Genomic DNA, 26,428 nt, shown 5'->3' with positions numbered 1-26,428 from the left:
AAGGCTCTGTGAATGCTTTGCATGGAAAAAATGGAGTAGAGAGGAGAGAGTCCCTCATCTGGCGCCGTTGCTTCCCGAGGGCATCTGAGGAGCACCCTTGATTCCTTCTCTGCTTGGGGCCCTTTTTCTGAGAGACTTCAGTCTGTTGTTGAATTCATGTTTCACTTTGTTGTTATCTCTGTCTCAGACCCAGCAAACATCTGGTGCTTAAGTGCTCATCTGTGTATCCCCCCAACCAACCATGGATTAATTCTACTATGAAAAGGTGTCAATGGTACCATTTAGTGTTTGTGGAAAACAAGGTGAAAAAAGATGTTAGTAAACACCTATTTATTTATTTACTTTGCCCACAAAATTAGCAGCAGATAGAGCATCATAGAATCATAGAATAGTAGGGTTGGAAGGGGCCTACAAGGCCATCGAGTCCAACCCCCTGCTCAATGCAGGAATCCAAGTCAGAGCATCCCCGACAGATGGCTGTCCAGCCTCGTCTTGAACACCTCCAGTGTGGGAGAGCCCACCACCTCCCTAGGCCATGGGTTCCATCGTCGTATTGCTCTAACAGTCAGGAGGTTTTTCCTGATGTTCAGCCGGAATCTGGCTTCCTGTCCCTATTAAATGCCATTCTGTTGTTTTCTGCCCAGCGCTCCAGTCTATCCAGATCACTTTGAATTTTGTTTCTGTCTTCCAAAGTATTAGCTATCCCGCCCAATTTGGTGTCATCTGCAAATTTGATCAGCATTCCCTGCACCTCCTCCTCCAAGTCATTAATACAAATGTGGAAGAGCACTGGGCCCAGGACTGAGCCCTGCGGTACCCCACTCATTACCTCTCCCCAGTTTGAGAAGGTCCCATTGATAAGCACTCTTTGAGTCCGATTCTGTAGCCAACTGTGGATCCACCGGATCGTTGTTTCCTCTAGCCCACTTTGAGCTAGTTTGCTGATCAGGAGATCATGGGGCACTTTGTCGAAAGCTTTGCTGAAGTCGAGGTATATGATGTCTACAGCATTCCCACGGTCTACAAGGGAGGTTACTTGATCAAAAAATGAGATCAGATTTGTCTGGCAGGACTTGTTTTTGACAAAACCATGTTGGCTTCAAGTAATCATGGCATTGTTGTCAAGGTGCTTCCACATGGATTGCTTTATGATCTGCTCCAGAATTTTCCCAGGGATTGATGTCAGACTGGTCTGTAGTTCCCAGCTTCCTCCTTTTTAATCACTCTGAGCAGTTTCAGAGAGTCATCAGTGGTGCTTCTGTTTCAAAGTAAAAATGCACAAAAACCTCGGAAATTATCAGCCACTTTAGCAGTTCCTCCTCAGGTGAAAATCTGAGCATTTTTGAGGGAAGACAAAAGAGTTCAATAAGGCCAGCAAAATGTCTCTGGGAATTTTTGGACCACCTGCCCAGAATGTTCCCCTGTGCAGCATCTCAGGTATGGGACATCTTGCTGTGTTTTTCCTCCATCCTTTGGGGCACTCTAGTCTGGGCAATGCAACAAGGCAGGGATCAAAGAATTTGACTTGATGGCCTTCAGATCCATTGTACAGACTTTGAGTGGTTTATCACCACATTAGACCTTATTTTTGCACTGCAAAGCTGGCAACCTCCCACATGCTGTGACATTAGAAGGGTGAAAAAATGAACAAAATAAACATTAAATTATCTACAGGGAAAGTTGGAAGAAGAAAAAGGAGGCGGGGGGGAGACTCCTCCCCCAAAGCAGCCAGAAATGAACAGAGGCTGACAAAACACACACGCGCACACAACCCAGCCACCTGTAGCTGAGCAAGGCTGGCACATGACTTGGCGAAGAGTTCCATGCAAGAGCCCCTCTAATAAATGACACTTAATAACAGCCCTCTAATTACAGGCTGCTGCACAGCGCTTGATGTCAGAGAGTCACGCCTGAGCTGGCGCAGCAATAATCATACACTTCCCAAATGGAGGCCTCTTCTGTTACGACTTTGCGCAGGCACTCAGAATCCGTGTCATTTTGGCAGCATATTAAATGATTCGTTATACGGACAGATTCTGCCAGTGGCATTCGGGCCGCCTGGTGGCTGGAGCTCCTCCAAATAGGGATGTCAGAGAATTCTGCGACAGAGCTCAGTAGCATTCGGCCCCCCGAAATCCGTCGTGGAACGAAGCCCCCGCCCCCCCAACCCACGAAAGGCGTGCGGGACAAAGTCCCCGCCGCCCCCAGCCCACAAAAGTTGCGCGAAACGGAGCACTTACCCGCTCCTGTCTGCGCTGCTTTGCGAATGGCACCCGTCCTGCAGCCGCCATTCGCTTCCTCTTCATAGCCATGATAGGCTACGTAAATACGTAGCCTATCACAGCTAATGCAGGGACGCCATTTGCGTCCCTGCGGAGGCCGTGGTAGGCTACGTAAGTATTTATGTAGCCTATCACGGCAGGGGGAAAAGAACCCAGCGTACACAAATGGTGGCGTCTACCTCCATTTGCGTACGCTGGTGTTTTTTTTTTCCCGTCGTGATAGGCTACATAAATATTTACATAGCCTATCACAGCTAAATACAGGGATGCAAATGGCGGCGGCTACGAAAGCCGCCATTTGCATCCCTGCAGGGCTGCCCAGCGGCCGGATGTCACACGGAGCGGAGCCAGCTGGGCAGGATTCTGGGGGGGAGGACTGGATTGCCTCCCCCCCCATCGAGGATTCCGGGGGGAGGGACTGAGCGCCTTCCCCCCCAGCGGAAACAGAACGGAACGGAAGGTACGTGTTCCGTCCATCCCTACCTCCAAGGAAAAAGCTGGTTGGAAGGACAGGGCATGAGAAGGGCTCTTAAAGGCACCACAGAAAGGGTTTGATCAGTTGCTGGCACTGCATCTGCACCATGATGGGTGGAGATTTTGCATTAAAAGGAACCAAGGTGGAATGCACAGCAAAATCATGAATAGATATTCAAAGACTCAAGGCTTTTGTGCCACATTTCTGGCTGGATTCTTCTGGTCATTCTCTTGCTGCTCTTGTTTCTCTTGCTGATCAGGGAGAATGGAGTCACTGCCCAGAAGACTGCCGTAGGGGAGAATGCCTTCCCATAGTGAGAGAGATTTCCCAGGTTTGAGGCTATTTGAGGGGACTGTTTGCTTGAATGTGTTGTATGTTATTTGACCTGCTGAATCCAAATCCGTCTGTACCGAAGCAATAGTAACCAATGGTGAGAGTTATAAGACAGCCAAATTTTCAAACGGTAAGAACGGTTGACACAGCAGTCTAAACGTTTTCCCTTGAATTGTACTTTGAACCCTGTTTTGGCATCTTGTTTTGCACTTCCATAACATACCTCCAGTTTTTTCCTTTTGCCGATTCAGATTCTATTAAAAAAAAAAATAAACAGCTCTCAGATGTCTGACCTTATGAAATGGTCCCAGAATCCTATTATCCTATGTTTTACATAGAAATATCTAACATGCTGATATAAGAGCAGATATAAAAACAACTAGGATTAGTAAAGAGTAGTTCTAAGGTCATACCTGATGTTATTTCGGTTACGCAAAGCCATGTTGTTATTTCCTCAAACACTTATCAACAAAGCTGAAGACTAAGGGTTAGATCCAGATTTAAGCTGGATCAACTGTGCTGGCAGAAGTGGACTGCCCTGCCCTGCCACACACACACACACACACACACACACACACCAGCTTCCCACGGCAGCCCCACCAGTCCCCTGCAAATGCTTCCGAGAGTCAGGAGACCCTGCTGAAAGGGGTGAGCTGCAGTGTGGGGAGAGGAGGGATCTCAAAAAACAGGCAGAGGGACCTTCTGCAAGTGGGTCCCTTCCTCTTGTGGACGGCAGATTCTGGATCCGCCCCTTTCCTTGGTCTATCATGTAGAGCCGTGCACATGCACAAGGCTTAGTGAGCACAGCATAGCTCTCGACACATAGCAAGGCTTCCCCAGTTGGGGCACATGGGATTTGAGAAGGGGAGGATGAAGCAGAGAACTGGAGAGACCCTCCATCTTTTTTTAAAGGGTCCCTCAAAGTCATTTTTGATGTTTTGGATTCAGCATTTCAGTTTTTTTCTCATCTTAAATTTTGGATATTTCGCAGATCCCTAGTTAATCTTGCTGTTAATTTCTGCCAGGGGCAGGATGGCAGAAGTCCTTGGCTGGGTGCTCATTTCCCATTAAACAAATGGGGGCATTATCTTGTAAGTACGACCCTAATATAACTTCCAGGAAATAAATGTCCAGTGTTTGTAATGCTTTAACCTTTCAGGATTTTTACTAGGCAATGAATTCACAGGGCTATGCTTTTGTGGGGAGGAAAATTGGTCAATACTATAATAGGTAAAATATAGAGCTGCTTAAAGCATTTTAAAGTTGGTCTCTCAAAGAGACTTGCAAAAGGTTTGTTTTCTGTGGTTTTTTAAAATAGCTGTACAACTCTCATTAAAGTCAATGGGTGTGCAGGTTGGCTATTAAAATCAATGGGATCATTAAATTGAACAGAGGCCATTACTTAAATCCAGCCTGCCTGTGGAAATTTGGACAGAAGAAGGAAGGAGGGTTTCAGTGAACTGAACGCTGACATCTTACTGGCTGGCTGGAAATTCTATGCTACAGGCAGCTTATAATTAAACTAGGGCTGTGCACTGCTTTGGTCTGAATCCTGAATAACAAGGCGAAGCAGGCTGCTTCAGAGGTGCATCAGTGTGATCTGAAGCGGATCAGAACAGCACCGAGGCAGCCCAAAGTGAAGCATATCATTGACGAGGTGCCTCGGTCCGCCTTGTAGGTTCGGAGCTCTTCCAATGCCTTCTGAGCAGCCCAGACAGGCTGGCTCCAAATGTATCAATTTGAGAGAGATCCGGGAGGGGGAGAAGAGGAGGAAGGAGCAGGGAAGGGGAGAGGAGGAGGAGGAGAGAGTGAGCTTTGGCGAATGGCAACTGTGGTTGCCAAATTAGGGCTGAATGTTACCCAGCAGTGACAGTGGTGGAGGGGGGGGGGGAATACTGGATAAACCTGGAGAAACGGCTGTGTTTGCTCATTGTGAGAGAGGTGGTGTTGCTGCAGAGGGCTCTGTCTGAACTTGGCCAGAGGCGTGTGTGTGTGTGTGCGTGCGCCTGCACGCGTGTTGCACTAGCGCTCTTCTTCCTTCCCAATGCTCTTTCTTTCTTTTCTAGATTCATTTAAAAAGACAAACAATTCGTACTTACTTGGAGTTTCCTCCCTGGGTCTTAGTCTCCCCCCACCCTACCCTTCTTTAATAGGTTTTAACTTTTCATTCTTCTTGTTTGTTCATTAAAAAAAAAACAGAAAATTTCACTTTGCCTCTTTCTTTAGCTCCTCCCCTTCTCAAATCTCTCTCAACCATTAGTTTGCCCTTACTTTGATTCTGTCTAGACTTTTTAAGAGAGAGAGAGAGAACTTTCTTGTCCCTGCTCTTGGCTCCCCTCCACCCCACCCCTTCTCAATTCCTGTATTCCTTCCCTTCCCATTTTTTTAATCTCTCTTCCCTATTTTTAAATTGTTTAAAAAAAAAAAAAAACACCTTTCTCTTCTGTTAGGATTATAGTTAGTCCCCCTCCCCCCACCACCTTTTGCTGGTTTAGCGTGTGCTTTTCTTCTGCTCGCGTGTGTGCACGTGTGCGCGCTTGTGTTGCAGTCAAGCAAACCGTGTGTGGCAAAGCACTACACACATTAACAGCTGTTATTTAAATAATATAATGCTACGCTGTGTGGCAAAGCAAGCAAGCCCAGCATGAGGCATCTCTGGGGTATTGTTGGCAGGGGCAGAGGTGGGCAAGGTGCCGCTGGGACTAGGCAAGCTGGCTTTCCCCAGCCTGGATAATGCTGTGGCAGGGCAGCAGAGTGCGGAGGCCAGTGGCAGTGCCCGGACATCACTGTTTGCAGAGGCTGGTGCAGGCAGCAGCAGCAGCACTCTTGCCCAAGGAGCAGCTTCTCCCATGGTGGAAGAGGGGAGCCCGCTGAGGGATGTCAAGCCAGAGGTGTCTGATGTCCACAGCGTGGTGGAGGGTCAGGAGGAGGAGATCCTCCAGGGTGCAGGGGAGGACGAGCAGCAGGCAGAGGCTCAGTCTCCAGCACCCGGCCCCTCTTCCATTGTGCCCCCTGCTCCGGTGGTGACCCCCGAGACTCAAGGCAGGCAGTCTCTTGTCTCCACAGAAACATCAGGGCAGCATCGCGTGGGACCGCTTTGAGGGGGAGCGGATCCCAGCACTGCCGTGTGCCGCCACGGCGAGGCGCCTCTGAGCAGGGGAAACAGCAGGCGCTACAGCAGCAGCAGCCTGCTCCTGCACCTCAGGCGGCAGCACCACTCGGTCCTGCTCGGGGAAGAGGCCCCACGCCCCGGCAGCCCGGCAGCAGGGGCAAGCGGAAGGCTGGCGGTGCCTCCAGAACTCCTGCAGGCTCTCCGACTCTCACCCCCCAGAGGCTTAGGCAGGCCTCCATGGAGGAGACGGGGCGGGGGAAGTGCGGGTCCACCAGGTGGAGGCTTCAGTGCCTGACCAGATCGGTGAGATGGTGGCGCTGGACGACCAGCCATCCAGCCTCGTTGAAACTGTGGGGGTCAAGAGGTTGACGGCCCCTGTGGCGCCCTGTCACAAGCCTCCGTGTCACACCACCCTTAGCAGGCGGAGGGTGCCCTCCCTGTACCAGGCACGCGGGGAGAAAGTGCTGGACTGTCTGCGCCAGGCCGAGGCGCAGATGCTGCACTTCACCTCGGACATTTGGCCCAGCGAGGGCGGAGCGCACGCTCCCTTGTCCCTGATGGCTCTCTGGTGGGCAGCCACAGGGATGGTAGCAGCCGGCACTTCTGGGACTGGGAAGGACAGGTATTGTTGGGCCCTCCTCCACGCGCAAGCCATGGACCAGTCCCACACCGCAGCAGAGATTACGGAGGCCACGAGCTGCATGGCCGAGGGGTGGCTGGCCCTTAGAATAGGCAACGCCAAGGCGTATCCCACCCCCCTGTCTGGCATCCATAATCTGGTGGAGAGCTGCAGGAAGGTGGCTGGGCACTTTGACCACAGGATGAAGGCAGTGGGCTGCTGCAGGAGAAGCAGGCAGAGTTGGGGCTCCCACAGCACAGGCTGGTGCAGGATGTGGCAACATGCTGGGACTCTTCCCACCTCACACCGGAGCATACGATGGAGCAACAGCATGCTGTCCACGAGGGCTCAGGGGTCAGGGACATTGGCATCCAGGCACCCCAGGGCAAGCAGCAGTGGGATGCGATGTCCCAGCTTGTGGTGGTCCTCAAGTCATTCCTCGAGGCCACCAAGAGCCTGAGCACCAGCACTGCTCTCCTCAACCAGGTGATCCCTGTGGCCAAACATCTCTAGAAGCAGATGGGCAAGTTTCTGGAGACCAGGGAATCCGTCACAGGCAGGCGCTTCCTGCCAGAGTTGTGGGAAGTGGCAACAAGGCTGAAGGATGGCCTAGTACGGTGGGTGGAGCCCCTATGCTGGGAGAGGACGTGCATGTTGGCCACCATGTGCAATCCCCGCCTGAAAGACGGTCTTTGTGGGGAGAACTCCCGGATGGGGTGGCAGGAAATACTGGTGGGGCAAGTCAGGGAGGCATGGGCAAAGAGGCTGGGGCAGGTGCCAGAGGAGGAGGTGGCGGCGGCAGCGGGGAGACAGGGCACCATCCCTTCCAGCAGCATCATTCCCAGCAGGACCACAGGCCAGGGGTTCTGGGCCAAGGCAGTGTGGGCAGTGGTTGGGGGAAGAGGCACACAACCCACCCGCCAGGATGACGCCGCAACATCTGTGCAGTGTTACCTGGCAGAACCTATGGAGGACTGGTCCATGGACCCCATGGCCTACTGGTTGTCCCACAGCCAGGTTTGGCCGGACCTGGCTCGGGTGGCCAGGGAAGGACTCAGATGCCCACCCTCTACCGCCCCAAGAGGGGGTGTTCTCCATGGTGGGCGATGTGAACCCCACCATCCCTGCTCGGACTCTGACTTAGTGGGGACGCTGGTCTTCCTCAGAGTCACCCTGCTCCTCCTGGGATGCCCCACTCTCAAGCCCTTGGGCTAGTGAGCGGCACACTCACCCTGCTGTTTCTCTTTAATTTGGCTGGCTAGCATTGGTCAGGCAGGGCATTACATGTTGCTGTTGCTAGCGTTGTATTGGAATGAGTGCAGGAATCAGCGGGCCTCAAGCACAACTGTTCTTTCAGCACACGCAGAAGGGGGGGCTTAGCAGAAACTCCACCCACCGCTGCTGCTCCCAGTTCTCCAGGCGCTGCCAATAAATAGTGGATAAAGTAGCAGTTACAGGAACTCTGGGGGAAAGCGACCATGTTGCACTTGAGTTCTTGGTTCTAAGGGAAGCAAAAGCCGAGTGTAGTCAAACGCGTACCCTGGATTTTAGGAAAGCTGATTTTAATAAACTCAGAACAATGATCAGTAAGGTCCCATGGCAAGCGACGCTAACGAGAAAAGGAGTCCAAGATGGGTTGGAGCTTTTAAAAAAGGAAATTCTCAAGACACAATCACAAACAATTCCAACAAGAAGAAAAGGTGGAAGACAACAGAAGAAGCCAATGTGGCTTCACAAAAAGCTTAGGGATGACCTGAAAACAAAAAAGGACACATATAGGAAGTGGAAAGCAGGCCAAGCAACGAAGGAAGAGTACAGGCAGGTAGCACAGAATTGCAGGGATGGCGTCAGGAAGGCTAAAGCTGAGAACAAGCTGAGGTTAGCAAGGGATGCTAAAAACAACAAAAAGGCTTTCTTCAGCTACGTGCATAGTAAAAAGCAGAGGAAAGAAATGGTGGTTCAGCTATTAAATAAGGATGGCAAAACGATAACCGATGACAAAGAAAAGGCAGAGGTGCTCAATTCCTACTTTGGCTCAGTCTTCTCCCAAAAGAGGGTCTATGACCCCTCTGGCAAAGGCGAAGTACAGGCTGAAGGGGCAGGATTGCAGCTTGAGATCGATAGGCATATGGTCAAGGAACACCTAATTACTTTGAATGAGTTCAAATCTCCAGGGCCAGATGAACTGCATCCTAGAGTCATAAAGGAACTGGCAGAACTCTCAGAACCGCTGTCTATTCTCTTTGAGAAATCATGGAGGACGGGTGAAGTGCCAGATGACTGGAGGAGGGCTAACGTTGTCCCTATCTTCAAAAAGGGTAAAAAGGAGGAACCTGGGAACTACAGACCAGTCAGTCTGACATCAATCCCTGGGAAAATTCTGAAGCAGATTACAAAGCAATCCATTTGTAAGCACCTTGACAACAATGCCGTGATTACTCGAAGCCAACATGGATTTGTCAAAAACAAGTCCTGCCAGACAAATCTGATCTCATTTTTTGATCAAGTAACCTCCTTTGTGGACCATGGGAATGCTGTAGACATAATATACCTTGACTTCAGCAAAGCTTTCGACATGGTACCCTGATGAGCAAACTAGCTCAAAGTGGGCTAGATGAAACAACGATCCGGTGGATCCACAGTTGGCTACAGAATCGGACTCAAAGAGTGCTTATCAATCAAACCTTCTCAAACTGGGGAGAGGTAACGAGTGGGGTACTGCAGGGCTCAGTCCTGGGCCCAGTGCTCTTCGACATTTTTATTAATGACTTGAAGGAGGAGGTGCAGGGAATGCTGATCAAATTTGCAGATGACACAAAATTGGGAGGGATAGCTAATACTTTGGAAGACAGAAACAAAATTCAGAGTGATCTGGATAGACTGGAGCGCTGGGCAGAAAACAACAGAATGACATTGAATAGGGATAAATGCCAAGTTCTGCACCTAGGCAAAAGAAACCAAATGCACAGTTACAAGATGGGGGATACGTGGTTCAACCACACTACAACCAAGAAGGATCGTGGCATTGTTGTCGATCACAAGCTGAATATGAGCCAACAATGTGATGTGGCTGCAAAAAAGGCAAATGCTCTTTAGGGCTGCATTAAGAGAAGCATAGCTTCCAAATCCCGGGAAGTACTAGTTCCCCCCTACTAAGCACTGGTTAGGCCTCCTCTGGAGTACTGTGTCCAGTTCTGGGCACCATACTTTAAGAAGGATGCAGACAAACTGGAGAGGGTTCAGAGGAGGGCAATGAGGATGATCAGGGGACTGGAAACAAAGCCCTATGAAGAGAGACTGAAAGAACTGGGCATGTTTAGCCTTGAGAAGAGAAGACTGAGGGGAGATAGGATAGCGCTCTTCAAGTACTTGAAAGGTTGCCACAGAGAGGAAGGCCAGGATCTCTTCTCCATCATCCCAGAGTGCAGGACACGGAATAATGGGCTCAAGTGACAGGAAGCCAGATTCCGCTGAACATCAGGAAAAACGTCCTGAGTGTCAGAGCAATACGACAATGGAACCAGTGACCTGGGGAGGTGGTGGGCTCTCCCACACTGGAGGCCTTCAAGACGAGTCTGGACAGCCACCTGTCAGGGATGCTCTGACTTGGATTCCTGCAGTGAGCAGGGGGTTGGACTCGATGGCCTTGTAGGCCCCTTCCAACCCTACTATTCTATGATTCTATGAACAATAACCCGCAGTACCCCCTAGAATACATAGCCATTAAGTCTTTAAGTCTCTTAGCTGGCTTGTTTTGTTTGTCGAAGGCCCAGTTCCAGTCTGAACTCAGGGCCTTCTGTCTCAATATGCCCACAGCGGGCTAGTTTCCTTTGCTTGCTCGTCTTCTCCAGGCCCAGTCTGAGTTTGAACTCGGGATCCTACATATTTTATGGCTTCACATTTAGTGCAGATGTATTTTTCCTTGCTTGATTCGGGGTCCACCTCTTGGATGCTTATTTCCTTAGGCCTCTTTGGTTCTTGGGAGCTGGATCTTCCACCAGAGCCCCTCTTCCATCACTGACAGAACTGGATAGTACAGCTTCCCCATGAGAGTGGCAGAGTCAGCATATCGTGTATTTGCGCCCTGCTGCACCCACGGGTGCCTCTCCCTCTGCCTGCCACATTCGCCAGTTTCGAGTCCTGATGAGTAAGGCAGGGCATAGTGTTACTCCCTTCCCCCCGACCTTTTGCATGTAGGGAGTTTTCTTTCTGTATCTGCTTTTCATTCGCTCTTGCTGTTTGCCCCACGGCGGTCCAGCCCCAGTCACCCCTCACAGCCTTCCCCCATTATAGAATATGCCCACGTGGTGGGCTTGGCTTTGGTATGTCTCCACATTTCTGCCCCCAGGCCACTATATGCCCTGGTGGGCAAGGCATTGCTGTTCTGTTTCCAGCCCCAGGCCAACCTGCCCCTGCTGGGATACCCCCCCCTCAAGCCCTTGGGCAACTGAGCGGCACAGTCACCCTGCTGTTTCTTTTTATTTCAGCTGGCTCATTTTTGTTTTTATTTGAGTCAGGTAGGGCATCAACCAGGTCGCCCTCCCACCCTGTGCCCCGCGTCCTGTGCCTGGGTGGAACAGCTGGGCTTGGTGGCTTTGACGCCACAGGACTATTGCCTATTTGCATCCTGCTGCACTCGCAGGTGTGTGTCTCTCTCTCCCCACCAGCCACATGCCAGCGCCCTTGCCTTGGTCCGTCAAGCAGCTGTGGTTGTTCTTGTCCAATCAATGTGCCCTCCTGGCATGGGGGGATTTCTGTTTCCAGGAAGATGCATGTTACATCAGAAGTGTCTGATGTCCTCAGCACAAGAGTGGTGCACATCCTCCAATTCCAAGTCCCAATGAGAAAGGCAGGGCACAGTGTTCCTCCCTCCCGTCTACCCTTTTGCATGTAGGGGGTTTTCTTTCTGTATCTGCTTTTCATTTGCTCTGGCTGTTTGCCCCAGGGCAGTCAAGCCCCAGTCACCCCTCACAGCCCTCCCCTACAGTATACGCCCTCTTGGCAGGCATGGCCTCTGCTGTTCCGTATGCTCTGGTGGGCAAGGCAATGTTGATTTTGATTAGTTTTCCCTTTCTTCCTTTATTAGGAAAATATAAATGTAACAAGCTTTTGAAGCAATCCAGGGATGGCGGAGAATTTCTCCACGAATCTTCGGGAGGCCGAGTGCCGACGCATTCGGCCCCCTTAATTGGTGGGGAAATTCTCCGCCGGCCCCCCACCCCCCCCGGGATGGGACTTACCTTTGGCGAATGTCCCTCTCGGCGGCGGGTCCTGGTGGCGGTTTGGCGGCGGTTCGGCGGGGGTGGGGGCGGCGGCCAGTCTCCCGACCGGCTGCCGCCGCCGCCATTACAAAAAAAAAAAGTACAGTAAAAAAAAAAAAACACACCCGTGATAGGCTACGTGACGATTTACGTAGCCTATCATGGCTAGATTTCCAAAGTCAGCCGTGATAGGCTACGTAAATCGTCACGTAGCCTATCACGGGTGACTTTGAGAAAAAAAAAAAGCACTTACGCAAATGGCGGCGCCCCATGGGCGCCACCATTTGCATTCCTTATTTGGACAGGGGTAGTCTACGTAAAGATTTACGTAGACTACAGCGAAAATAAGGGAACGCTATTCAGCTGGCCTGAATTTCGCCGGCGAGGGATGGGGCGCCTCCCCCCCTGGCCTGAATTTCGGCCGGGCGAGGCAGGGCGCCTCCCCCCCTCACCTGAACTTTGGGGGGAGAACCGAAGTGCCTCCCCCCGACCTCGAAGCAAGCTGCGGGACAAGGTAAGTCCCTTTCGTCCATCCCTAACAATCTCAACATATGCTGTGGGAGCAGGCATTACCGCAGCTGCTGGCACCCCACCTGCCCTTCAATAGCTCCTCATTAAAGTGTAGTCATTCAATCCAGAGTGACCGAAGCATGAGAATAATAATGCTATGACCTGGCAGGCAAGGCACTGTCGATCTGTTCCCAGCCCCAGGCCGCTCTTCCCTAACATGCCCTGGCAGGCAAGGCACTGCTGATTCCTTTGTGGTCCTGGGCCGCTCTTCCCTATAGAATATGCCCTGGCGGGCAAGGCACTGTTGATCCATTCTCACCCCAGGCCGCTCTTCCGTATAGAATAGGAAGTCAGTGCTCCTTGCCATGTATGAGCTCCAGAATACCACCGTTCCCACTTGGCAGGGTTGCTGTGTCTTGCTGCCTCTGTCAGAAAAGACCACTGTCATTGCTCTCAGTTCAACACGATGTGCCCGCCTGGCAGGGTTGCTGGCTATGTCTCCCTGCCTCTGCCAGACTAGATGACTGAGAGCCTGAGGTCATCGAAACCTACAACAGAGATCATCTACTGCATATATAAATATAAACTGGATAATGATGTGCACTTGGTACACTCTCAGTTCCTTCAGTTCACTTGCATCATTTTCTAAATTAAAAACTCTCTGAAGTTTGGCAGGTGTGGTGTGGCTAAAAAAAAATATTAAAATATAAAATAAATATAAAGTTGTTACTTTGTGTGTGCTAAAAAAAAGCACATTACTACAAAAACTATCCTGCCAGCCTGCCTGCCAGGTAATGTGTGTATTCCAAATTCAGCCAAAGAGAGCCTGAGGTCTTCCACTGTGAAGGTGAATAGAATAGTAGTACTAAGTAGCTATGTTGGCTGGGGACAATGGGAGTTGTAGCCCAAGACACCTGAGGGGCACCTGGTTGGGTGAGGCTGCAATATGGGAAATGTCTTTTCCTCTCAGCTTACAGAGGAAGTGAGGAGGAGCCACAGCATTTAATCCCCCAACCCCAATATAGAAACTGACCTTATTAGCCAGATCCTGTCAAAATAAGTGCACAGGGCTTCCTCACACCAGCTCTAGTCTGGGAATCCGAAAAAAGAAAATTAGTCCTAGGGGAGAGGGGTTACTTGCACTTCAAAGAAACCTACAGCAGAGATTAGGGATAGTGACCTCCTCCACTTCAAGACCTAACTTCTCTGATATATTTTCCCTTCTGAGTTTGGTTTGAGTTTCTGAAAATAGCACATTTCACCTGTGCCTAGCACAAAAGCTACTGGGCCAAACTGTCTGAAATTTAGCAGGTGGGATCCCCTCCATGGGGGCTACTAGGTACCCAGATTTCAAGCACTTCTGTGGAAACAGTGAAAAGTTATAGCTATAGTGCGTTTTCCCACACTGGATGCATTCAAGATGAGGCTGGACAGCCATCTGTCAGGGATGCTGTGACTTGGATTCCTGCACTGAGCAGGGGGTTGGACCCGATGGTCTTATAGGCCCCTTCCTACTCCACCACAGCACCTGTTTTCAGTGCTGGATATCTGCCATAGAACCCTCTGAAAAGTTGCAGCACCTGACAGTTTTTTGTTTGTTTTTAAGATCATGGAATAGTAGGGTTGGACTATTCTATGATCTTAAAAGCAAACAAAAAAAGTCAGGTTTGTTTTTAAGATGTCAGTATAAAGCAAGCAACACAGTCCTTCATGCAAGATGCCATATACAAAAGGCCTCACCAGTTGCTGAAGCAAAGGAAGTTGTGCCTTTGCCTTTGAATAAACATGATCAACAACATGTGCTATTGATTAGCAGCAATTAGCTGCTGTTGCTAATGGCAGAAAGCGAAGAGGATCTAAAGAGCCTCTTGCTGAGGGTGAAAGAGGAGAGTGCAAAAGCTGGTTTGAAACTCAACATTAACAAAACTAAGATCATGGCATCTGGCCCCATCACTTCCTGGCATATGGAAGGGGAAGAAATGGAAGCTGTGACAGATTTTATTTTCTTGGTCTCCAAGATCACTGTAGACGGTGACTGTAGCCATGAAATTAAAAGATGCTTGCTCCTTGGGAGGAAAGCTATGGCAAACCTAGACAGCATAGTAAGAAGCAGAGACATCACCTTGCCGACAAAGGTCCGCATAATCAAAGCTATGGTTTTCCCAGTGGCTGTGAGAGCTGGACTATAAGGAAGGCTGAGCGCCGAAGGATTGATGCTTTCGAACTAGGGATGTACGAAAGTCACTTACCTGGTCTCGCAGCTTGCTTCATGGTGGGGGGGAGGCACTTTGCTTCTCCCCCCGAAGTTCAGGCCGGGGGGGGAGGCTTCCCGCCTCACCCAGCCGAAATTCAGGCCGGGGAGAAGCGCCCCATCTCCCCGGCCGCAAACTTCAAAAGAAAAAAAAAAAAAGCCCCGTGATGCCCTTATTTTCGCCGTAGTCTACGTAAATCTTTACGTAGACTACAGGGACCAAATAAGGAACGCGAATGGCAGCTCCCTATGGGGGCCGCCATTTGCGTACGCGCTTTTTTTTTTAAGTCACCCGTGATAGGCTACGTGACGATTAACGTAGCCTATCACACCTGACTTTGCAGATCTAGCCGTGATAGGCTACGTTAATCGTTACGTAGCCTATCACAAGGGCGTTTTTTGTTTCTTTTTTACTTTTCTTGTAATGGCGGCGGCGGCAGCCGGTCAAAAGACCGGCTGCCGCCCCCGCCCCTGACGAAGACCCGCCGAACCGCCACCGGGACCCGCCGCCGGGAGCGACATTCGTAAAAGGTAAGTCCCATCCCGGGGGGGGCGGGGGGGGCGGAGAATTTCTCCCTGAACCTTCGGAGGACCGAATGCGTTGGCACTTGGCCCCCCGAAGTTTCGGGGAGAAATTCTCCCCCATCCCTATAACTGTGGTGCTGGAGAAGACTCTCACGAGTCCCCTGGACTGCAAGGAGGTCAAATCAGTCCATCCTAAAGGAAATCAACCCTGAGTGCTCCTTGGAAGGACAGATACTGAAGCTGAAGTACAAATATTTTGGCCACCTAATGTGAAGAGAAAACTCTCTGGAAAGGACCCTGATGCTGGGAAAGACTGAAGGCAAAAGGAGAAGGGGACGGCAGAGGATGAGATGGCTAGATAGCATCACTGATACAATGAATATGGACTTGAGCACGCTCTGGGAGAGAGCGGAGGACAGGAAGGCCTGGCGTGCTATGATCCATGGGGTCACGAAGAGTCGAACATGACTGAACGACTGAACAACAACAACAAAACTGCTGTTGCGACTCTGCTTTAATAATGCAGAAAATTAAACAAATATATTTACTGGGATTGCTGGCCACAGCCATCCATGTGACACTGTGCTTAGATTGGGAATAAATAAATCAGAATTTTCTGCACTAAAGATTCCATGCAGGATTTAGCACTCGAGAGAGAAGTGAACATGGAACAGAGCTTTGCTAATGTGTGTGCCTCTGTGGAAGCAGTGGTAAGCAGGGAATGGCATTTCTCAGAGACCATGGAGAAAGAGCAAACAATCAGTGTTGTCTCCAGTTAAACCTGGGAGAGACGAGTTGATGTAGAAGATTCTTCAAATGCCACCACTATTTGTCTCCAAGGTGAGATGCGTTGGACTACTTGCCAGGATATTGCACACTTTGGGCCACCAGGACTCAGAATGGCCTGGTTAGTTCCCAACCTGAAGATGGATTGACTGGGCTGATGAGTCCAAGAATTGGAGTTGCCTGGCACTGGAAAGCCATGTAATCTGGATTAAGATCCCACACTGCCTGTGAAGGGTTCCCAGAAAAACCGATGGAGCGGGGAGACACTAGTCTTTTGGAGGCTGGCCCAATCAGTTTCTAAGGGGTGAGCGAATTTCAGGCCCAGCCAATATTCACAAGGATCCTACAGTCAAGTATTTTTTTTTAATTTTTTGATCGAAAATGGAATCATTGAAATGATTCTTCACTTAATATGCTAAGGCAGTTCCCAACAGAGGTCTCTTCTGAGATCCACAGTCTAATCCTAGAATGCCCACTCACAGGTAAGTCCCATTGTTTTCAAGATATGCCTGATTTTCACTTCAAGGGATGGGAAGGGTGGCCACTAGGGACAAGACAAACTGTTTTTATTGCTCCTCTTTTCCCACCTGCCATGTGTTCCACTATTCTGGAATTCTGGTTTTATCAGGAGAATATTTTACAGATCTTGATGCAGCCATACAAATATGATCACAAGAGGATCAATTCTGGTGGCATTTTATGAATGTACACATGGACATCTTATGTAGATCAGTAGAAAGATGTGAATGGACTGAAGGGTCTGAAAAGCATAACCTCATCTACCTACGTACGGCAGTACAAACAATGATTTGTATTGGGATCTGTAACTGAAGGTCACAGTGTGCCACGGCAAGAATTAGGACACCCAGGAGGTGAAGGAGGAAAGGGACAAGACAGAATTTAAGGTACTCAAACATGCAGTTCATTAAACAAAAATGACAGAGTAATGGGTGTTCCGATGGAGCCAGTAACGATATGGTTAAATCTATATTGAAGATAAGAGACAGGAGAAGGACCAAGTGAGATGGAATGAATCTCTGGCCCAGCCAACGTTCACAAGGAATATAGGAAGGTGAATGAGGGGAAATGCCAAATAAGAAAATAGAAGGGTAATAAGAGTCAGATAGACACACAAGGCACTTCATTGGGTTGGGGAAAGGGACCAAAATGTAAATAAAACCTTGGCCCAAGGTGGCAATAACTGTTGGTCAGAAGGGCAAGTAGGGAAACAGAATAGGAAACAGAACAGACGGTATGGTGCAAAAGTTTCCTATCCCAAGCGGTGGGTAGACGGGGCTCTTCCTCAGCGGGTTGCTCTGAACTGGGAGAGCATCCTTTGGAATGGAGCACTGGAATGGTGCAGGTTATTCCTTAGGAATTACTGGTGGGCCTGCTGATAACAAGATGCAGGTTGTTCTCTAGCCATCCAGAAAAAGACCACGGTGGAGGAACACAGGAACTAGTAAGCTTCAGATTCCCCTTGACCCCCACACGGTATGGAACTTACTCAAAACAAACACCTGACCTGGGTTCTGCTTGAGATTTCCAAGATGGTATAAAAACGTAGTCACACAAATGGGAAGGGAAACAGCTTTCTTGCCCTGTGCAAATTGCACTCTCTGGAAGTTGGAACTAAAAGATGCCTTCTTAAAGGATGAGATTTGGGGGAGCATTTTTTCCAAATACAACAGAAAGCCAAAGGAGTGTAGCTGTCCCTGATCCCCCTCCCCCCACAAGGTTGTTGAATGCAAGCAGATGCAGGATGCAAGAAGAGGTTCTGTGCATCTTTGGGGTGTAGGTTTCTAACTTTAATGGATGCTCATGGGCAGCTGAGGGTACATGATATTGGTTTCCAGTGGGTTTTTCAGTGCTTCTCTATGGTGCGCTCTAGCTCCGAGGGCTCTCAAAGCCAGTTTAATGGATGTAATGTGAGGCTTGATGAGATGGGAACTGGGTGAGGAACTGCCCCACTTATACCTTAAAAAGGAGGAACCTGGGAACTACAGACCAGTCAGTCTGACATCAATCCCAGGGAAAATTCTGGAGCAGATGATAAAGCAATCCATCTGGAAGCACCTTGAAAACAATGCCATGATTACTCGAAGCCAACATAGATTTGTCAAAAACAAGTCCTGCCAGACAAATCTGATCTCATTTTTTGATCAAGTAACCTCCTTTGTAGACCGTGGGAATGCTGTAGACATCACATACCTCAACTTCAACAAAGCTTTCGACAAAGTGCCCCATGATCTCCTGATGAGCAAACTAGCTCAAAGTGGGCTAGATGAAACAATGATCCGGTGGATCCACAGTTGGCTACAGAATCGGACTCAAAGAGTACTTCTCAATGGGACCTTCTCAAACTGGGGAGAGGTAATGAGTGGGGTACTGCAGGGCTCAGTCCTGGGCCCAGTGCTCTTCAACATTTGTATTAATGGCTTGGAGGAGGAGGTGCAGGGAATGCTGATCAGATTTGCAGATGACACCAAATTGGGCGGGATAGCTAATACTTTGGAAGACAGCAACAAAATTCAGAGTGATCTGGATAGACTGGAGCGCTGGGCAGAAAACAACAGAATGACATTGAATAGGGATAAATGCCAAGTTCTGCACCTAGGCAAAAGAAACCAAATGCTCAGTTACAAGATGGGGGATACGTGGTTCAACCACACTACAAGCGAGAAGGATCATGGCATTGTTGTCGATCACAAGCTGAATATGAGCCAACAATGTGATGTGGCTGCAAAAAAGGCAAATGCTCTTTTGGGCTGCATTAATAGAAGCATCGCTTCCAAATCCCAGGAAGTACTAGTTCCCCTCTACTCAGCACTGGTTAGGCCTCCTCTGGAGTACTGTGTCCAGTTGTGGGTACCATACTTTAAGAAGGATGCAGACAAACTGGAGAGGGTTCAGAGGAGGGCAACAAAGATGATCAGGGGACTGGAAACAAAGCCCTATGAAGAGAGAATGAAAGAACTGGGCACATTTAGCCTTGAGAAGAGAAGACTGAGAGGAGATATGATAGCACTGTTCAAGTACTTGAAAGGTTGTCACACAGAGGAAGGCCAGGATCTCTTCTTGATCATCCCAGAGTGCAGGACACGGAATCATGGGCTCAAGTTACAGGAAGCCAGATTCCGGCTGAATATCAGGAAAAACGTCCTGACTGTTAGAGCAATACGACAACGGAACCAATGACCTGGGGAGGTGGTGGGCTCTCCCACACTGGAGGCCTTCAAGACGAGGCTGGACAGCCATCTGTCAGAGATGCTCTGACTTGGATTCCTGCATTGAACAGGGGGTTGGACTCGATGGCCTTGTAGGCCCCTTCCAACCCTACTATTCTATGATTCTACCCTTCGTGGTGGAGGGGAGGCACTCCGTCCCTCCCCCTGAAATTCTGGCCGGGAGGGGAGGCACTCCGTCCCTCCCCCCCAAATCCTGGTCAGCCGGCTCCGCTCTGCAGGGATTCTGCGGAGCCGCCGGCCAGCTCCGCCAGCGGCCAGACATCCGGCCGCTGGCTAGCAGGGACGCAAATGGCGGCGGCCGTAGCCGCCGCCATTTGCGTCCCTGCAGTCAGCCGTGATAGGCTACGTAAATGTTTACGTAGCCTATCACGGCTGATTTAAAAGAAAGGAAAAAAACCGCGTGTACGCAAATAGCGGCGCCCATGGGCGCCGCCATTTGCGTACGCACGTTTTGTTTTTTCTTTTAAATCAGCCGTTATAAGCTACATAAAAATTTACGTAGCCTATCATGGTGTTTTTTAAAAATCTAGCCATGATAGGCTACGTAAATCTTTACGTAGCCTATCACTTTTTTTGTTTTTGTTTTTTTTAACTGGAAATGGCGGAAATTAACTGGAAAGTTATGTATTTTGTTGTTATAGTGAATTATCTAAATATTATGATGAAGTTTGCTATTTATCGATGACTTTAATTCAATTTTGTATAGATGGTTTTATTTACTGAGTATTTGTGAAGGTTTATCAGTATTTGGTTGGTAATGTACACATCTGTATAAATTTGTATATCAATTAAAAACAGTTTTAAAATGCAATGGGATCTCCTCTCTTGACAACTCTGTAGCAAAGTATATAATGCTATGTACAAAAATTGGAAAAAGAAAAATAAGAATGGGTAATTTCTAATGCATGGGCTCCACTTTGGAAAAGAGTTCAGGTAACGCAGAACTCAAAAATCCAGGAAGGCACTATCCAGGGTCAGTAAGAGTTTTTGCAGTTGATGAGCACTTCATCACGTGGTTTATATTCCAAAGGATATTTGTATAATCACTGTGAAATTCACCTTTCCTAGGGCTTGCAACATGGTGTGTGTTTCCATCAACTGCCAACAGAGCAATAGGTCCAATTAACGGAGCAAATAGGTTTTATAAAAGGCATATGATTAGCAATGGCTGAGCCCAATTCCCCCTAGTAAGGATCAGAATTGTGTTCTTAATTCCCCCTCCCCTTCGCCCCCACAACTTGGGAAATAGCTCAGTTCTTTCAAGCCCAATTACAACCCTATTTGGGTCACGGTGTGTTGCACCGTCCAATTATGCAACTGAGAGTATGACAGATTCCGATCCCTTCCCCAACCCCGAATGGGTGCCCCAGCGCTACATATCAGAAAGTGTCTCTGAGTACTTTGACTTCCAGCACAAAGCCCTTTGTGGATAGATGGGTGCTAATATGACAGAGCCTGGAGGCATTCCAATCACCTGGGAAACAAATGTGCAGCCAGTCATTTGCCTGCCCCACCATGGATCAATTTACAAAAATCATCTCATAATGAGCTGTACACAGACAGCAGAATCGCCAGGGGACCTGGGACTATAGGATACTCAGCTGTGCCAGGCAGATGCAAAATCGTAACAGGCAAGCAGTTCAGAACTACTTCTCCGGGGCAACACAGCAGCCAGGTCAGGTGGCACATCTCAAAAAAATTAACCAAGACCCCAAAGGATGCCAAGAATATTCATGATTTTCCTACTTGGGAATGTAGTGAGTTGGTTAGTGAGCAAAAAAGCGGACTTCATGGAGTTCCTATATCTGGTGGTAGACCTGTGAGATTTGGCTTAACCAGCAGCTACATGGTTAAGTAAGCAGGCCTTGTACGCCAGGCCTTAACTGATTCCAAGGAAGTACAGCTCCACATGTCAACATCTGAACACTGCTAGGCCTGTCCTGAGAGGGGGGAGAGGCGTTGCCTGTCAGCTCATGGGCATCCAGCAGAAACGCTTACAAGATCCAATCCGCAGACTTTGCACTTTGGTCTCGCTCCAAGGAGCAACACGCATGCAGGCCAGCTTGGGTAGACTTATGGCCCTAGGAATGGTTTCTCCATCTCTCTTGGGGGCCCAGATAGACATTTAGCTGTGAGAGCTTCACTGGCCGATGAGAGGCGAGCGCTTCCTTTGCATATCTATGCTGCATCTGTTTTCTAGCAATAACTGCCATCCTTTTGCACGAGGGGCTTCATTTATAGAATCATAGAATAGTAGGGTTGGAAGGGGCCTACAAGGCCATCGAGTCCAACCCCCTGCTCAATGCAGGAATCCAAGTCAGAGCATCCCTGACAAATGGCTGTCCAGCCTCGTCTTGAAGGCCTCCAGTGTGGGAGAGCCCACCACCTCCCCAGGTAATTGGTTCCATTGCCGTATTGCTCTGACACTCAGGAAGTTTTTCCTGATGTTCAGTCGGAATCTGGCTTCCTGTAACTTGAGCCCATTATTCCGTGTCCTGCACTCTGGGATGATCAAGAAGAGATCCTGGCCTTCTTCTCTGTGACAACCTTTCAAGTACTTGAAGAGCGCTATCCTATCTCCCCTCAGTCTTCTCTTCTCAAGGCTAAACATGCCCAGTTCTTTCAGTCTCTCTTCAGAGGGCTTTGTTTCCAGTCCCCTGATCATCTTTGTTGCCCTCCTTTGAACCCTCTCCAGCTTGTCTGCATCCTTCTTAAAGTGTGGTGCCCAGAACTGGACACAGTACTCCAGATGAGGCCTAACCAGTGCTGAGTAGAGGGGAACTAGTACTTCCCGGGATTTGGAAGCGATGCTTCTATGAATGCAGCCCAAAATAGCATTTGCCTTTTTTGCAGCCACATCACATTTTTGGCTCATATTCAGCTTGTGATCGACGACAATTCCAAGATCCTTCTCGCTCGTAGTGTGGTTGAGCCACGTATCCCCCATCTTGTAACTGTGCATTTGGTTTCTTTTTCCTAGGTGCAGAACTTGGCATTTGTCCCTATTAAATGCCATTCTGTTGTTTTCTGCCCAGCACTCCAGTCTATCCAGATCACTTTGAATTTTGTTTCTGTCTTCCAAAGTATTAGCTATCCCTCCCAATTTTGTGTCATCTGCAAATTTGATCAGCATTCCCTGCACCTCCTCCTCCAAGTCATTAATAAAAATATTGAAGAGCACTGGGCCCAGGACTGAGCCCTGCGGTACCCCACTCGTTACCTCTCCCCAGCTTGAGAAGGTCCCATTGAGAAGCACTCTTTGAGTCCGATTCTGTAGCCAACTGTGGATCCACCGGATCGTTGTTTCACCTAGCCCACTTCGAGCTAGTTTGCTCATCAGGAGATCATGGGGCACTTTGTCGAAAGCTTTGCTGAAGTCGAGGTATATGATGTCTACAGCATTCCCACGGTCTACAAGGGAGGTGACTTGATCAAAAAATGAGATCAGATTTGTCTGGCAGGACTTGTTTTTGACAAATCCATGTTGGCTTCGAGTAATCACGGCATTGTTGTCAAGGTGCTTCCAGATGGATTGCTTTATGATCTGCTCCAGAATTTTCCCAGGGATTGATGTCAGACTGACTGGTCTGTAGTTCCCAGGTTCCTCCTTTTTACCCTTTTTGAAGATAGGGACAACGTTAGCCCTCCTCCAGTCATCTGGCACTTCACCCGTCCTCCATGATTTCTCAAAGAGAATAGACAGCGGTTCTGAGAGTTCTTCTGCCAGTTCCTTTATGACTCTAGGATGCAGTTCATCTGGCCCTGGAGATTTGAACTCATTCAAAGTAATGCTTTGAACTCATTCAAAGTAATTGACCATATGCCTGTCGATCTCAAGCTGCAATCCTGCCCCTTCAGCCTGTACTTCGCCTTTGCCAGGGGGGTCATAGACCCTCTTTGGGGAGAAGACTGAGCCACAGTAGGAATTGAGCACCTCTGCCTTTTCTTTGTCCTCTGTTATCATTTTGCCATCCTTATTTAATAGCTGAACAACCATTTCTTTCCTCTGCCTTTTACTATGCACGTAGCTGAAGAAAGCCTTTTTGTTGTTTTTAGCATCCCTCGCTAACCTCACCTCGTTCTCCGCTTTAGCCTTCCTGACGCCATCCCTGCAATTCTGTGCTACCTGCCTGTACTCTTCCTTCGTTGCTTGGCCTTCTTTCCACTTCCTATATGTGTCCTTTTTTGTTTTCAGGTCATCCCTAAGCTTTTTGTGAAGCCACATTGGCTTCTTCTGTTGTCTTCCACCTTTTCTTCTTGTTGGAATTGTTTGTGATTGTGCCTTGAGAATTTCCTTTTTTAAAAGTTCCCACCCATCTTGGACGCCTTTTCTCGCTAGCATTGCTTGCCATGGGACCTTACTGATCATTGTTCTGAGTTTATTAAATCAGCTTTCCTAAAATCCAGGGTACGCGTTTGAGTACACTCGGCTTTTGCTTCCCTTAGAACCAAGAACTCAAGTACAACATGGTCGCTTTCCCCCAGAGTTCCTGTAACTGCTACTTTATCCACTAAGTCATCTCTGTTGGTTAGGATCAAGTCAAGGATAGCCGATCCTCTAGTTCCTTCCTCTACTTTCTGTAGGAGGAAGTTATCCGCCACACAAGTCAGGAATTTCCTGGAGGGGCCATGTTTTGCAGAATTTGTCTCCCAACAAATATCGGGGAAATTGAAGTCCCCCATTACTACTACATCATGCTTCCTTAAAACATTGGCTATTTGCTTTTCAAAAGTTTCATCCTTGTCTTCTCCTTGATTGGGTGGCCGGTAGTAGACTCCGACCACCAGGTTCCTTTTATTCTTTGCTCCATTTATTTCAACCCAGATGCTCTCGATGGGGCTACCAAGCTCCTCCTCCTGTATTTCTGTGCAGAGATATGTATTTTTCACATACAGTGCAACCCCGCCTCCCTTTCTGTTCCTCCTGTTCTTTTTGAACAAGTTATATCCTTCAACTGCTGTATTCCAGTCATGAGAGTCATCCCACCAAGTCTCAGTTATACCTATCAAGTCATAATTTCCCTCCTGTATTAAGAGTTCAAGTTCGTTCTGTTTGTTTCCCATACTCTGGGCATTAGTATATAGACATCGAAGACCATGTGCTTCATAGTCTGGCTTTCTTCCTACCTGTGTCTGAAGACTATTATTGGGCGCTGTCAGAGCTGTTCTCTCCGTTGCAGTGCATGCGCCTACATCCATTGTTACCCCCAACATTACATCTCCCTTCCCCGTAGGATTCAGTTTAAAGCCCTCCTGATGAAGTTCTTCATGCTGTGGCCAAACACATTCTTCCCAGCCTTTGTGAGGTGCAACCCATCCCTAGCCAACAGCCCATCTTCCAGGAAGTATAGCCCGTGGTCCCAGAATCCAAATCTCTCTCGTCGGCACCACCTTCGTAGCCAGTCATTCACCCGGAGTATTTTTCGTTCCCTTTCTATCCCTCTTCTAACTACAATTTCATCTTGGCAATCCAAAAGCATCTATTTTGACTGGGCCCTGACAGAATCGGGACCCCAGATCAATACAGGGAGTGAAAATCACATTTGCATGTATGGATGAGTTTATGAACAGTTATTGAAGATATATGAAGCGGAGGGAGAGAGATGGCATTGCACAATTAAGCCAACTGCACAGAACAGGGAAGGCTGGGCAGCAAGTACCCGGCACCCTACACAGTCAAGAGCACAATCGTCACAGTTTTGAACAGGGGATGATCCAAGTTATTCCTGGATGCCACGTAATGTGTGAAAGCAGCACTCAGACAATCCTGCCTTTGTGAAAGTCACAATTCTCTTTTTGCAGGTAAAAGTCCTAAACATGAGGCGCCAATTTGGCCAACGCTAAAATAGTGACTGTTGTGCACATCCCTGCTAAAGGGCAGGAGGTCCTCTCTGTGTGGAGAGCAGGGCTCTCTTGTGCCAGATTCTCAACACTTTGCATGTTTCATAGAATCACACAATAGTGGGGTTGAAAGGGGCCTGATAAGACCATCGAGTCCAACCCCCTGCTTAACGCAGGAATCCAAGTCAGAGCATCCCCAACAGATGGCTGTCCAGCCTCGTCTTGGATGCCTCCAGTGTGGGAGAGCCCACCACCTCCCTAGGGAATCGGTTCCACTGTTTTATTGCTCTAACAGTCAGGACATTTTTCCTGATGTTCAGCCAGAATCTGGCTTCCTGGAACTTGAGCCCATTATTCCGTGTCCTGCACTCTGGGATGATCAAGAAGAGATGCTGGCCTTCCTCTCTGGGACAGCCTTCCAAGGTCTTGAAGAGTGCTATCCTATCTCCCCTCAGTCTTCTCTTCTCAAGGGTAAACATGCCCAGTTCTTTCAGTCTCTCTTTCTCCATAGGGCTTTGTTTCCAGTCCCCTGATCATCTTTGTTGCCCTCCTCTGAACCCTCTCCAGCTTGTCTGCATCCTTCTTAAAGTGTGGTGCCCACAACTGGACACAGTACTCCAGAGGAGGCCTAACCAGTGCTGAGTAGAGGGGAATTAGTACTTCCTGGGATTTGGAAGCTATGCTTCTATTAATGCAGCCTAATATAGCATTGGCCTTTTTTGCAGCCACATCACATTGTTGGCTCATATTCAGCTTGTGATCGACAACAATTCCAAGATTCTTCTCACTTGTAATGTTGTTGAGCCACGTATCTCCCATCTTGTAACTGTGCATTTGGTTTCTTTTTCCTAGGTGCAGAACTTGGCATTTATCCCTGTTAAATGTCATTCTGTTGTTTTCTGCCCAGCGCTCCAGCCTATCAAGATCACTTTGAATTCTGTTTTTGTCTTCCAGGGTATTAGCTATCCTGCCCAATTTGGTGTCATCTGCAGATTTGATCAGCATTCCCAGCACCTCCTCCTCCAAGTCATTCATAAAAATGTCGAAGAGCACTGGGCCCAGGACTAAGCCCCGCAGTACCCCGCTCATTACCTCTCCCCAGTTTGAGAAGATCCCATTGATAAGCACTGTTTTCCTGCTGCAAAAAAAACCTCAGTTCAACATGTGCAATCTCTTATTGCAGCT

Source organism: Heloderma suspectum, chromosome 10, assembly GCF_057233095.1.
Source record: "Heloderma suspectum isolate Gila_16-S chromosome 10, 16-S_ref, whole genome shotgun sequence".
Lineage (NCBI taxonomy): Eukaryota > Metazoa > Chordata > Lepidosauria > Squamata > Helodermatidae > Heloderma > Heloderma suspectum.
The sequence above is the reverse complement of the archived record's forward strand: the minus strand, read 5'-3'. Positions refer to the sequence as shown.